Raw genomic sequence first — 16,111 nt, 5'->3', positions numbered from 1 at the left:
CTTTTCCCTATATATATATATATATATCATTCACATCATGCTTGCATGACTTAGATAATTGCTAATTCATGATTTTTGGCTTGCCTATATGTGGTAAGGCCGCATTAATGACCCTACAACTTGGGACACTTTCAGGAAACCCATAAGAGATGGGGCCATCCTATGTGTATGTATGGCTTGCATGGCATGGTTGCATGACTCAGATGGTGGACTCATGCATTCACACATTGTATGATGCATTTATATTATAGCTTTACAATATCAGGGTTGTGGCCTCTACAGGCATATCGTGGATGACTGGATTGGACATCGGAAATATCTATTCTAGCATTAGCGCGCTAAGGATGTTCTTAGGTGAAAGTCCCTAGACCTTGTAGGCCAACATGATGTTTCAACGTCGAGACCAAACGGATAATATGAGTGCTTGAGTACCAAATACCAGTAGGCCGTGTCTCCCACTGTGTCGTGGTCGGTTGGAAAGGGGAGTGACTTTAGTCACCCAAGAGTAAGGGGCTATAAGCTAGGTTGAGTTTGATTATCTCGTAAATGGGTTTGTTATCGACGAGCCGGGTGGGCATTGACATACTACTGTCAAGGCGGATAGTGAGGTCTCTTCCACTCACCTGAGCATGCGTGTGATGGGGCGGCAGCCAGTGTGGAGTGTATTAGACCCTGGTGATGATTCCAGTAATGATAACTGTACTAAAATGTGGACTTAACTGAATAGGACTTGCATGTTCAGCATTTGACTCATGCATTCATTCATTCACTATCCACTCAGGTTGGTGGTGCACAACTAAATTATTATGTGGACCTTTACAATGGCCATGATTTTGGTTAGGTACATGACTAACCTGAGATTAGGAGTTTACCACATTAAGTCTAGCTATCCAAATCAAGTATGAGACTGGTTTGGATAGAAGTCCCTTGTGATGAACCCCATGGCTTGCGATATCACGTTCTATTATCCCGACTACATACATAAGCTTTATCATTCTTTTTCCATCATATGTTCTATAATAGAATATGAAATTTGATTGCCTTGCACATGATGATTGGTTATTCTCATGATTCATGATCGTTCGTCCAAGTAGTATGTCAAAAATTGATCACATGATTTATGGTAACCCGACCAACTTTAATAATATGCTAGGTTGAGTCTGACCAGCTCATGAAATGGGTCCACTATTAGCAAGCCTAGTAGGGATTGACATACCTCTGATAAGGCGTATAGTGAGGTCTCTTCCACTCGTTATGTCATGCACGTGATGGGGCGGCAAGCCAGTGTCAGAGTGTATTAGACCTCGATGATTCTAGATGAGAACCGTACTGAGATGTTGATTAGACATTAGGATTTGCATATCACATTACATCCTCAACATATGACATTTGACCTAGTATGTCTTTGCATCGCATAGCCTAGATAGGGCTGATGGTATTTATGGACTTGCCAAGATTTGCATATTGCATTGCATCCTCAACATGTGACATTTGACCCAACATGTCTTTGTATCGCATAGCCTGGATAGGCCTGATGGTATTTATGAACTTGCCGGTCTGACATCCACCATTCTGCTTATTCTGATATTTGTATGCTTGACACATGCATTGCGCACATACGCACGCACTTTTTAAGCTTCGTAGTAAGCTTATGCATGTTTGTTACATGCATATTATGCTAGACCGTAGCAGCATTGAGGCAGGAGCATGTGTCCGATCTCTTGGATTTCTGTTATATCATGTATTTTCCTTTCCAGCACTATACTCAAAGATTATATTAGTGGATATATGGTGATGATGTTTTTATGATTTGGGTACACTTCTGCTATGCTCCTTTACAAAAAAAATTTCACCCTGAAAATCTTCCTTGTATGATCCCAGGATCGAAACCTGGCGCATGAGAACTGGGAGCCGAGAATGGGGTACTACGGAGGTTGTCGACACCGGATTCGATGATCGATAATTTTATGAATCCGGTTTTGGAGTTTGGGGTGTGACATTAAGCCCTAATTAATTTCTTGTTTTGTACGATACATGTACACGCGTTGTAAAGGGGTTAGCTCTTCTTTTGAAAAAGGGTAGTTGGAGCTGACGTGTGGGACTACATTGGTCATAAGCGGTAGTCATAACGTCACCACATGTACCAAAGGACTACTGCATTAATAAGGGGTCACATATCGCTTTCACATTTTTCTAAAGGAATGGGTCAATGTTCATCCCTATTGTAGTCAATTCTTGCCAAAGCCAATTAGAATGGGTTGCATGTAATCAGGATGGATTTGTGTGGTGTATTTGAAGATTTTTAGGGATATACAAAGAGGATTCTACGGTAATACAGCTGGAGTGCATCGAGCTATGCTACGTCATCCACTAATTGGTCGAGTGAAGTGTTGAAGCAGTTACAAGACAAATGGCAAGTTTAGAAGCAGAGAGGGTTAAGTAGTACTGAAACGGTTATAGTAATTGTCAGAATGTGAGAAACATCCAAATGACCGAGTTAAGGTTATAAGTAGCAAATGAATTCAACAAATCAAATTGTCTCATACCAACCAAATCAAACCAAATTTATCTTTCAATTATCCTTTTAATTATTTGTCATTTACATTCCTTAGTGTAACCCTTTTACTTTTGCCACTCAATTACATTCCATAGTGCAATCCTTTGCTTTTACTTACTATTTACATTCCTTAGTGTAATTCGTACCGGTAATCATGTAGCTATTAAACCTTAGTTATAATTCGAGTTTATACTCATACTTTGGATTCAGTTCAAGTACCGGGTAGAGTTCTCCATCCAGGAAGGTGTTTTACAGCTGTCTCCTCAACTGACTATAAAAATTCTCTTCTTGTTGTTATTTTATCTAGATCAAAAAGTCATTTTATGCGGAAGGTAAAGGTGTAACCCATACTCAGAGGACAAACCCGACCATCTGACTATCACCCGATTGTTTTAAAATACTGTGGGAGTGGCTGAATAGGCGACTGATCTTATTCAATCTTGGTCACATATTATGTATCTACTATCTTATCACTTGGGGTCATATAGTTTAATTTGAATTGAGTCACACATTTAATTCTAGCACGGTCGCATTTATCAAGTGACCGAATCTATAAATCAAACCACAATAGTACCAACACAACCCTAAGTGCAAAATCTAATCCAAACATTAGGCTAGCCCAACCTTCTACATGTCTTCTCAAAAGTTAGATATTGTTTAGTCAGCATGTGGGTGCCAATATTGGAAACCGTTAGATGAGTCAGGAAACTTTGACCATTTTTTTTTTTTTGGAGAGTGGGTTAAGAGCCATACCGACCTCACATAAGATTACGTCCCTGGGCAGTGGGACCATCTTGACGTGCCTATTATATAGCCATATGCCCATATATTTTTTCATCTCATTTTAGGGTATGAGCCAAAAAATGAAGCAGATCCAAATCTTAGGTGGAGCATAACATAAGAAAAACAATAGAGAGAGGAAGCCCTAAAGAAAAAGTGAGAGGAGATTATAAGAGGGCTTAATCAGGTAAGTTTCAACCCTTAGATTCTTTAAAAATTTTGTTATGTTGTTAATTTCTTCCCGATTTATACAATGAATGGTGTGGATCATCCACACGACCATTGTATAGGTGTGTAGAGAAATTTTAACAAAGTAATGCTTTATAATTTCAGATTTGGTCAATAATATTTCAGGATTAAATTTAATATATCGCATCTGATTGTGTTAAGATAGATCTGAACGGGTCATTTGATCCTACACACCAAAAGATATTAGTGCCTTGTAGACATTGAAAATCGGTGCCCACACTGATTTTGGATGCTATTTTGGTGGTGTGGGTGATTAGGCTGATTTGTGGATGTTGGAGTTGCCACTAGCCAATAAATCTCAGATCCCCTGCAGTTGGCTAGAATCCGCGGAATCCGTAAGGTTGGAGAAATCCAGAGACTCTCCTACCTTAGATTGACTTCTGATCTGCGATCCGTGATTCTGGGTAAGGGACCTCGGTTACAAAGAGGGAAGGTGTTAGGCACCCTCTCTGCCCGTACAAAGGTATGATCTCTACTTAGTGTGGTAAAACAATCTTAAGGGATGATAGATGTTGTGGTCAAGATGGGACTAGGCACACATGCGGATTTCTGATGTAGAAAGAACCGAGATTTTGGCAAGCCACAGAGCGTACGTCCAGCTGCGTGTCTAGAAGGCGAATGAAATGATGCTTATGCAAATGAGGTAAGAAAAGTGGACTAGACTACTAAGAATTTCTGATGTGATAAGATTCGATATACGGTAAGTCACAGAGCACACATTTACTAGAAATCTAGAGGAGCAGGGGGGTTGAGAAGGGAATAGATGTCATGATGAATGCTTGTGTAAAATAAAAAAGGATCTTTGGCTTAACTTGGGTAGGCTAAAACATAAGTTGCACCATGATCAATCCAGGTTAGACTTGGGATTAAGAAGGTTGGGAAGGTAGGGAGTAGGATAAGGAGATAGCTGAAAAATCTGGACTTGGAGGCTTGGGAGCTCCTCCTCAACCTCACTCTCTTCCTCTTTCTCTCCCTCTCCTTCTCACTTAAGCTTGAAAATGAGAAGTGGTTCTTGTTAAAATGTGAAGAGGAGAGGCTTCTTTATAGTCTTCTCCAATGGTCTTATGGTAAATGTGGGGTTTAGGAGGGGTAAAAGCTGATGTGGCAAGTTGTGAGTGGTTGATGGGAGAGAAACGACATGTGGAGCACTTCCATTGGCAATTGAGATTGGTAAAACAGTAAATAAGGTCGGATAGGGGGGGTAATTCCTAGAGAAAGTTGACTTTCGGACGCTGGGACAACTGTCCCCAGAAGATCACACGTGGGTCGCGAGCGGCTGCACTCCAAGTACCGCCGACGGTAGTCAAACTACCGCTAGTACGGACTCGGACCAGGCCCAAGTGTGTGGGTTCGTTTGGTGCACTGGTTCTTCCAGTAGTCCCCTTTTTAGACTTTTGGAGTTCAGATAGGTGGGTTTGGGGTTTAGGTAATGGGCTCAGGTCAGGATCTAGGGTGTAGGTGGGTGCTGTATGTGGATTGAAAAGTTTGGATTAGGATTTCAGGTTGCGGATTGGGGGTTTGAGGTTTGGGTCAGGGTTTTGAGTGCAGATACAATCATGGTTCTTGAATTGTCTTAGCCTCTTTAAGTTGTTAGCCTAGGTGGAGTGTCTACAGATGCCCCTCTTTGGTCGAGGTTGCGAGCAGCCGAGCGCTAAAGCAAGTGGACACCCCACCCTTCTGGTCAGAAAAGGGTAGTGAGTCGAATCTGTTACCTGCCATTGTATCATTGTCAGTTGGCTGTTTGGAAAAGAGATGACTTGCACATATCATGAGGGTTGAGGAAAATGTTGTGATTGTCCCTACGCGTTGGTGCGGCATTACGGGTCACCAATTACAACCCCTTCATGCCAAATTGTTTATAGCATTGGAGGGTAAGTCTGAAAAGTAAGGGCCTTTGCGCTTTTGTCGCGGCTTTACGAGGATTCTCGTACTGTTTGGTCTGTCACTTCCTTTGCTATGTAATCACCCTAGGAATATTTGGTCTATTTGATCATCAAAGTGGTTAGCTGCCTTACGAGTTGGTGCGGCCTTACGGGAAACTCACTACACCGACTTACACGATCAAATTTTCCGAACATCGTGGACTAGGTATGTGCAGGTCATCTTTTTCCAGGTAGTCTACTAATTTTGATACTTTGGTTACAATGAATTGTTGTTACTTTGAGTTACATTATTATTTCCAGAGATAGATCCAATCATTTTTACTAGCATCCGTACGACTGTCCAGATATAGAGATCGGGTCAATTGTACATGTATTATGTACAGATTCAATCATCCTTTGGGGAAACTGAAAGAAATCGAATCTTATTTAGCTGTTTGCACTGACCGCAACTGGAAAATATGGAAGATTCCTCAGTGTACTGTGCGCCGCGTGCATTTTTGAAAACTTTTTGTTTGAAAGCTATCCCTTTTGGAGCTAGACTTCCTTGGAGATTTTATTTGAAAATATATATATTTTAAAATTTTGAAAAATATCCGTTTGATTTCACTGGTGGGCTCATCGTTCGGTTTTTATTTGTAAAAGTCAGATGGCCTCTACTAAAAAGTTAATGGGGCTTTTGAAAATATTTTTGGATTGAAAGATCCGTCTGATCTCAGGGATGATCGAGATCGTCCAGTTTTTTATGAATTGACAGATGGCCTCCACTAATAAACTAATGGGGCATTTTATTGTAATTGTATTTTCTTTTCCTCTTTTCACCCCTTTTTTCATATTTTCCAGCAACTTTCAAGATATGCTTTATTGAGATTCTCATTTTCTTGCGAGAAATTGAATTTATCGTGAGATTTTGAGATGGAATTTACTTTTTGTGGGAGAATCTTTTTCTCTCTATCCTTTGGACTTTATCCAGTGGATCCAAGAGAGGATCAGTCAACACATCATGTCATAGGGGACCGGCCCGCTATCCCATGGGAATCTGGGCAAGGGCGGCAGTCGGACTGCCGCCGGTGGCAGTCCGATTACCGCTGGTCGCCCAGTTTGTCCACTAGTTTTTGGTGGATACTAGTCTGATGGGTGTGGTCTCTTTCCCTATATCTCCTTATTCTAAATCCGTTCCAGGGATGCCATTGTAGCTCCCTGGAAGGTTTTTGAGTTGTGATCTTGCCTCCTCTGTGGTCCCCACTTTGCTCGATTTCTTCCTCCATTTTCTCAGCTGCCTTGATGGGTGTTTTGTGCTTGCTGGAGTTTTGTTGAACCTTATTTATGGAATGCTTTGGAGGACCAATTGATGGGTTTAGATCTTCCTTTTGGGCGTAGGAGAACCATGATCAAGACCGTTTAATCGTCTTGACCTGATATCAACCGTTGGATCTTGGTGGATCTTTCTGTTTTGGGCCAAATAGTTGGCTGGATTTTTCTATTTTTGTTTGTTTATTATTATTATTTTTTGTTTTGTTAGAGTGGGGTGTGATAAGAAAGGAGCCCCACCTTTTTATTTAGAAATTTTTTATTATTTTTTTGGATGATCTAGACCTTAGGATGGATGATCTGGGGCCCACTTGAACATTTCTAATGGTGCGGATCTTGATGGCGGGCCACCATTTGTGGTGCATCCCATGTGATTTATTTAATTCGAAGTATGGATGACTTTCCTTGAGTGGGCCCTGAATCATGATTCTGATTTGGCCAAGTTAAGGTGAACCTTGACTTGGAGATGTGGTCCCTTGATGTGATTTCATTGGACTCTAAAAGACGGGCATTGAAATTGGGCTTTGAGAATGGGCCTTGAGAAATGGACCTTACGGCCTTGGGAAAATGGGCCTTAAAAATGGGCCCTGGGAAAATGGGCCTTGAGGATGGGCCTTGAAATGGGCCATGATGATGGGCCTTGGGAAATGGGCCTTGGAATGGGCCATGATGATGGGCCTTGGGAAATGGGCTGTGAGGATGGGCCTTAGAAAATGGGCCTTGGGAAATGAGCCTTGGAATGGGCCTTGGGCTATGAGAATCTTAACCATTGTCTTGGACCTTTGATTGTTGACTATTTGACTTGGGCTTTAAGTAGGGTTTTGACTTTAAGCTTTGATAGTACGGAGATGCTTACTTGTGGGTTTTGTTCGTGCAGCATGCCTCGTCGCGATAGGAGTGATGCTGGCTCCTCCCGTCAGTTAGCCGACCCTTGTGTTGTGCCTCCTAAGGGTCGCCATTTATCTGATGTGGCTCGAGAAGGTGGCGCACCTGTGATCCTGAGGGGACGTGGGGTGAGGACACATTGGTTAGATTGGTTTCATGATCCGCAGCCCCTGTTCTTTGATGTGCTGGAGCGTACTCCATTTGCCAGTTTGTTCTAGATTCGTCTAAGCAAGACGAACATATCCCTTCCGTCGGCTTTGGCGGAGCGATGGCACGATAGGACTCATACTTTTCATCTACCCTTTGAAGAGTAGGGGATCACTGTTGAGGGTCAAATATTGCATATTAGAGCCCAATTATTGCCTGAAGTTATGAACATGATACTGTTTAATGGCCTGATTTAATTGTGTTTGTGATGCAGAGTGTATTTACGAGCTTGAACTAAAATAGGGTGCTAAAAGCATGAATTTAATGCTTTAAAGTCACTAAGGCAAGGGATGGACTCTAGGAGACTAAGATCGACGGATTTACACGTAAGAGATCCAAGACAATCGAGAAACTGAAGCTCAAGTGGCCTGAAAGATGTCTAGAATGCTAGACAACAAAGTTTCCACCATCCGTTCAGCCCGAAACTTCATACGTGGACTGAGGACTATAAATTAACCGTACACATCAATTTTCATCCATTGGATCCCTCGAAAAGTGGTCCAATGGACAGATCAGCCCATAAAACCTTGAGTTGGGGCTCACCTGAAATCTGGATATACTTCAATTTCATTGTCATTGCCTTAAATTAGTTGAGGATGGACGGTACGGATTCCTTACGAACATCACAGTGGACCCCACATGAGGGTGTGCGTGCATTCAGTGCACGCACACGCGAGCCGCACCGGACTAGAGAATCCGGTCAACAAGCACTGACTCGACCGCTGCTGCGCAAACAGCGTCCGCCTCTGCTAGGTGGGCCCCACTCGCCTCCCAGAACGTTGATCTGGACCGTACATTCATTCCATAGGATGGCCAAGACCAACTCCTAGGTGGTAGAACTGTAGAAGAAAGCGTGGATCGGATTTTAACCATCCAAACGCAGGACGGACGGTAGGGAGAAAATTTTGTGGGCCACACCAAAATCAGTCCAAAACTGACCATTCCCGACTGGTTTTTCGAGGGGAAACCAATGGACGACGTGGATTTCTTTGAAAAATTTGATAATGGCCCCCACCGACAGCCAGCGCAAGAAGCGTTGGCTCTGTTTTCTGCGTTCGGAAGAACCAGACGTTCCGGGAGGTAGTGGCCCACCACTGATGATTATATTGATGATCTGGACCGTCTATCATGAAGATGAGCTTGAGCAGGTCGAACTCTAGTTGACTGTTTGTAATTATATACGCAAACGTGCCCGCTACAGAAATCAACATATGATCGTCAGCTGCCGTTACAACAGGATTGCTTCACTAGGCCTCATTAAAGGATGACCAAAACTTTCCCTCTCTGGTCAAAATTTCGAGGAGAATACAATGGATGGATTGGATTTTCTTGCCAGCATTGATTATGGGCCCACTAATCATTAGATACGTAAAGTGCTTTTCAGAATATCTGCTGCATAAACAGAGCAACCGACCTGCGAAAGGAGTGCGTTCACACACTCCACCGACTCCATCAAGGTCGGTTCTCCACCGACAACTCTCTACTGGCTTCATTGCCTATAAAAGTAAGAGAAAGAGAGAGAGTAAATCATCTTGGCTTGGGTTAGATGTGGAGCAGAGGCACAGAGTTTGTTTTTGTTTTTTTCTTTTTGTTTTCCTTTCTTTTCTTTTGAGATTTAGTTAATCAAAACTATAGTTGGCTAAACCTCTTAGCTATCGCTAAGAGGTGATGCTTGTAGTATGATGGGAGAACTTATTGCTATGCCTTTTGTTTATACTGAACTGATATTGATTTTAGTTTAATTAAGGGAATGTTTTTAGTTTTTAATGGTCTGTTGTGACTGAAATTACAATGGGTCTGCGATAGCTTTGAGCATGTTCCTATTCCTTTTATGTTTATGACATCAGGAAGCCCTATTGTTCACCATTGTCTCTTGGGCATGGTCGGATGATTGTACCCTTCCTAACCTTCATAGCATGTGGATTGGTTGGTAATTAATTTAATTCTGTTGTTTACTTTGTCTCCTGGGCATGGTTTGGTGATGGAATCCATTCTAATTCATATACCTTTCGTCTCTTGAAAACTAGATCAAAGTAAGTTCAGTTTGATCTTCATGGTTACACCCTTCAACTGGATGAAGATGGGACTCTAAGTCCAGTTGAGTTCTTGAAGCAGGCATAAGATCTCCCTGATCTCTACAAGTGGATCCTCTGAATCCTAGTTTCTTTTCCCTGAATTCCTTAAATTTTAGATAATTATTTCACAATTATCCTCAATCTACAATCAATATTAGATTTCATCTTAGTCTAGTTCTAGTTCTACTTAGTTTCAGATAACGTACAGGTATCAGTTCCTTGGGATTCGACCTCGGGCTTACCGAGTTTATTACTACATCACAACCCTGCACTTGGGGAGTGAACAATCACCCCATATGATATCTACATGCAGCTGGGCCTTAAGTATGATGGGGGATTTGTCCCTTTTGAGGATGATCTCCTGGTACCTTTTGAGGATGATTAGATGAGTCTCTTGGGGATGATGCCGGATGCCTCGAATTATTTTGGCCATTGGTTCAGGTTGTTCTGGCTGTCGTCGAACTTTGTTCATCGTATTCCTGAGACTAAGGCTGCAGCCATCGTGAAGGTCTGTGCCCTGATACTGTATACTATGGGGGCGATGATCTTCTGTCATGGGAACGAGCTAGTGAGTTCTCGTCTGTTGACATTAGTGGCAGATATCTCCTTCCCCACACCATACAAGTAGAATGCGGCTCTTCTTGCCCATTTGTACGAAGGACTGGACAAGGCCAGTCACTACGTCAGCAGGTCTCTGAATGGTTTTTATACGGTCCTTGAGGTATCCCCTGGATCTATCCTCTCATGTTTTTTCAGCTTTCGGGATGATTGACGTCTACTTCTGACTGTGATCGCATGTAGGTGTATTTTTTCGACCATTTCCCTCACTTGGCGCCCACTTTGATTGATCATTCACCTCCGTTTCCTCACATGATGCTGTGGTACAAGGATAACCGCAACCGCACACGTATGTTTTCTAATCTCGCTTGGAGGTTGAACATAGACGCTCTGGTTCCTGATGATGTAAGTAATTGCCCTGTTCTTGCCCTGTGTTGTTTTGCACTGCACTTTATGTGTGCCCTTTGTTTTTGCAGTTTCACACTTAGCCGTATCTTCGATCGAATGCGGCCCTTGCTCCTGCTGCTCAGGAGGCCTTCTAGGCCTCAAAGCGACGTCGTATCCTGGAGGACCCTCGAGTGACGAATGGTACCTCGGGGAGAGGTTCTTCTGACAATTGGATGGGAGTCCGCTCGTTCTGTTCAGCCCACCAGTTGGTCCATCTGATTGGAGAGCGGTACCTGAGTGAGAGTTGGCCGCTGCTTTGAAGGGTTTTGATACTAGCGCCTTCGTTGACCCAGCGAGGGAGTACAGTCCCTAGTGCAAGCAGTATGGTATTGACCCCATACTGCAGCCTACTTATGCTCTCGGTGACGGTGCACGCTTCGCCGGTGGAGGTCTCTTGGGTCCGCATGTCCGTCGAAAGGGTAGAGACGAATACATACCTAATGAGGATGACTAGTTTCTGTTGTATCATGTGATCTTGTATGCTTGTTCTGTATGATCCTTTTTCAGATATATATGAAAATTTTTCTTGCCTGTCTCTTCTGCCCTTAGTCCTTGAAATATTGTTGTTGACGGCCCTGACAGTTATTGGGAGATAAATTGGACCCCACTGTTGACTGAGTGCAATTGTGGGCCCAGGTGGTAGTTTGACTACGACCACTGACTTTTTTTTATACTGTTCTGTGTTGTCAGCGCTGCAGCGATGTGGAGATGTCAGGTCTGATGGCGGTACTTGGAGTACCGCCGGCGGTAATCAGATTACCGCCTCTGTCCATCTTTTCTTCCAGCAAGTCCTCTTCTTCTTTGCTTATTCTCTTAGTCCCTTTCTGGACATTCTCGTCCGTCCATGCCCTTTGATCATTCCCTTTATCCCTTCCTTCTTCTCTTTTGTCTCTTCTTCCTTGTCTTCTTCCTCTTTTGTCCATTTGTTTCTCCCTTTTTTGGAGTTATTATGGTTGGTCATGATGAGGGGACTAGAGGGCCCATAAATGGTGGAGAGGTTGGTGGGTCCAAAAATGGTGGAGGGGATCCATTTATGGATGAATTGATGATGGTTGGTGGTGGAGTAATGGGCCCTTTGGAAGAGTTTAATGTTGTTGATGACCTTGCTCCTACCATCATTAATGGTGGACATGGGAGATGGATGGGTGGATTGGATGGTTTTTATGGTTTGATTGGTTTTGATGGTATGAATGGATTTGATGCGTCCATGCCTAATGGGCCACCGGGTGTTGGGATTGTGGGACCATCAGAGGGTATGGATGGTGTTGGAGGGATAGTGGGTGGTCCAAATTTCGATGGGCCGCTTTTGGGTATTGGAGATGATATGTTGATGGTAGTGGATGGTGTGGATGGGGTGGATCGGGTCCTGGTGGGTGGCGGGCCCCACCTTAGTAGTTTAAGCAGTTTGAATCTGGCGGGTGATGGAATCCTTGCAGATGGCCTAGGTCAGATATTTGGTGTGGACTTCGAGGCGGTGATGGGACAGGCAGCTGTTGTCATGGATCAGGATATCAGTCTGGTTAGCTACTGGGATACTTTAGGCGTTGCAGCTCCTGGGGCATGTGCATTTCAGACTGCTCCTGATGTGGCGATCATTGGCGGCTCAGGCCCATCTGTTACGGCCTTTCAGGGTACTCTACAGGACGCACTGGGTGAGTTCGGTTTCTTTCGTCATCATGAGATAGATCTGTTGGACGAGGGGATGCCCATCTTTGATGATTCTTCTATTGACCCGGGGATCCAGATTGTAGAGGGTGTGCCTATTCGGACTTGGTGACTGCAGCCACGCGGCACCTATTCTAAGCGATTGTACATTTAGATCGAGAGTTTAACCAAGTCTGAGATCTTTGAGCTGGGCTCTTTGGGCTTTTGAGAGGTTCTCCACTTTCACCAAGTTCGCCTAGATTGGTGATTGTTGAGTGCAGCTTTGTATGATTGGGTTCCAGCATTAAACCTATTTTCCTTCAATGATCTGGAGCTAGGCCCATCGTTAGAGGAGTTTATGCACCTGTCTGGTCTTCCTCTTACCCAGAAGCCTTATGTTCCTTCATTTGAGCCTGTTCGTCCTGTTGATCTGATCTCCTAGTTTGGATTTCTAGTTGCTTTTCCTACTGCAGAGGGTAGGGCCGGTGAGCTTTCGCTTGAGCTTCTGTACGATCGTTGTTCTACCGCTCGAGGAGGCCCTGAGCCAGATCACCAGCTTCAGTGTTCAAATGCACTGATATTCTGTGTCTTGGCAAGCTGCTTTTCTCAGGCTGGCGACAGTCCTCGCTGACGGTTTTACTAGATGTATTCCACTGCGTTCTGTTCCGTAGAGGCATCGTTTCCGTGGTGCTGGCAGAGCTCTTTCTGGGGCTGACCGAGTGTTTTCTTGGTCGAACTCGTATCCTTAGGGGTTACTGTACATTCCTCCAGGTATTTTTACTCTTGTTCTTTTTCCTTTCTTTTGCTTTGTTATCTACTTACAATTTGAGCTCGACTTGCGCCTTCTCCCAAGTGTGGCTGTGGGAGCACCTTTATATGACCCCTCTGCTTCTGTGGCTTGACTCTCATCGTGACGATGTGCTGTCTCTGTTGCTTGATAGCCTTCCTTTGGGTGCCGAGGCCACCAAGTGGCTATATCGCCATATGCTTTCTCAGCTTCGAGAGTGGGAGATTAGCTGGAGGCTCTGTGGCTCCATCGTACTCCGTTGATCTGCAGTGCGACTCGTACTCCTCTGCTACTGCTGGGCCTCCGGGGATACTGTTGTTATCATCCTTCTTGCTTCCTTCAGCAGTTTGGCTTCTGACAGGATGTTTCAGATTTTGTCTTTTTTGGATTTGGACATGCTCCTCTTCCTTCTAACTTGATTGCTTTATATCGACGAGTCTGGATTTCCTAGCAAGGATCTTTGGATGCGGTGGTTCTGGAGTTCGAGTCTTGGGCTCTACCCTTGGCGACAATACCATATTAGCAATGGGTGGCAGAGCAGTCGCTTCATTGTCAGGTTCCATGTTGGCACTTAGCAGATGAGGCGGCTGATCGAGATATCGTCAGTGATACCACTTCGTCTTCCTCGTGTGTTAATGACTCGCTAGATGTGTTCGAGGAGTGACCAATCATTGATCCGCCTTTTCTTCTTATGACACATGGCCACCTTATCTCTGAGATTGCCGTTCTTCGCCATTCTTGTGAGGATATGGCCCACCGGTTGGCTGTGGGGAGACGGTATGATGAGAGCATGCATGCTGTGCATCGCCTAGAGAGGGACGAGGTCTCCTACCTATGCATGGAGATTGAGAGGCTCAGGCAGAGGCTGTCGATGTACGAGTGATAGGAGCTTACTTGGGGTCCCCGGTTTTGACCGGCTGCTTGTCCTGTATGCATGAATTTTTTTTGTTTTTGTTTTTGTAAAGAAAGAAAGCAATGTACTTGTAAAAGATTTTGAAGCAATGAAAAATTTTGTTTGTGCCAAATTTGTCAGTGCTTGCTTGTGTTTGGGTTTGTGCTTTGGATGATTGGGATCAAAATATTGGGCTCAGCTCACGTTGTGTGCAGTAGTTTGGATTGTGTACTTGGGATCTTGGTTCCCTAAGAGTGTGTCCAGGATCGTGTCCTTTGGATTTGAGCAGAGTTTGATAGATCACTGATTCGAGGTTGGTCTTTTCCTTGTATCCCTTCGTTGTACTTGTTTCCTTGGCCTCTTCCGTAGCTACACTTATTTTTTTTTATCAGCCGTTTTTGCCCAAAGCGCCTACGACTGGCTTTTCCAGTCAATTTTTCCCGTAGCGTCCTTTCAGATTTTCACTACGTCTCGGGTTTTTGATCTTTCATAACCCTTGGCAGCTGTGTTGTTTTTACCCTTGGTCCCGTTTCAGGTTTTCACCAAGTCCGCTCCATGCCCGTTGTTTTTACTTGAGGCGCCCTTTCGGGTTTTCAACTCATCCCTTTTTGCTTAAGTATGCTTTTTTTTTTTTAGTGCCAGGAGATATGGAGAGACTTCTTTCATAACTGGCCAACTGGTTGCCTACCTGTCCCTGTCTTTGATCACAATTGTAAGCTGTTATTGATCGAGAAGTATTTCCTGACATGTTTGCAGTAGTCTGTCTCCATCATTAGCCAATAGTATTCGAGCCGTAAGATCTTTGCCATCATATGTCCATTCATGTGTGGGCCGCATAGTCCTTCGTGGATTTCTGACATGATCTGCGCTGCTTCTATTTCATCCACGCAGCGAAGGACTTGGTTGAAGGATCACTTGTAGAGGATGCCCTCGGTGATTGTGAGCTGGGTTGCTAGCCGTTGGATGGTGCGACGATTGGCTAATGTTGCTCCTTTCGGGTACTTTTGATGCTCGGGATATTCCTTGATGTCTATATACCATGGCTGATCTTTCGAGGAGGTTTCAACTTTGTCTATTTGTAGGTAGAACGCGGGTTCCTCCTGGAGCTCGATGGTGAGCTGATCCCATTCAGCAACTCCTTTTGGGATCTCTAGCATTGAGGCGAGGGTAGCCAAAGCGTCCGCAAACTGGTTCTTGGCTCGGGGCATGTATGAGAACGTGATCTCTTCGAATTCTTTGGTTAGATTCTCCAGATAGACATGATAAGGAATCAACTTTTCATCCTTGGTCTTCTAGTCACCATTCGTCTGGTTGATGATGAGCTGTGAATCTCCGAAGACTCGCAACTTCTTCATGTTGAGGATAATGGCTTCTCTCAAACCAGCAATACATGCTTCATATTCAGCTACGCTATTGATGCATTGGAATGCCAATCTCCTGGATATGGGAATTGAGACGTCATCGGGAGAGTAGAGTATGACGCCTACTCCACTCCCTTTTGAGTTGGCGACTCCATTGAAGAAGAGTGTCCACTCTCCTGCCTTTCTTTCTTCTTCTTCCTCAATCAGGAGGATGTCCTCGTCAGGGAAGAAGGTCTCCAGTGGTTGGTAATTAGGCAGAGAGTGTGCTGCTAGGTGGTTGGCCAGTGCTTGCCCCTTGATTGCCTTCTAAGTGACATAGGTGATGTCGAACTTGGAAAGCAGTAGTTGCCATTTTACGATCTTGCCCAGTAGTGCTGGTTTTTCGAACAAGTACTTCAATGGGTCCATACGAGCGAGTAGGAGGACTAGGTGAGAGATCATGTACTGTCGTAACCGTTGTGTTGCTTAGACCAGGGCA

The sequence above is a fragment of the Magnolia sinica genome, chromosome 12 (genome assembly GCF_029962835.1).
Source record: "Magnolia sinica isolate HGM2019 chromosome 12, MsV1, whole genome shotgun sequence".
NCBI classification, from domain to species: Eukaryota; Viridiplantae; Streptophyta; class Magnoliopsida; order Magnoliales; family Magnoliaceae; genus Magnolia; species Magnolia sinica.
This window is presented reverse-complemented; position numbering follows the sequence as displayed.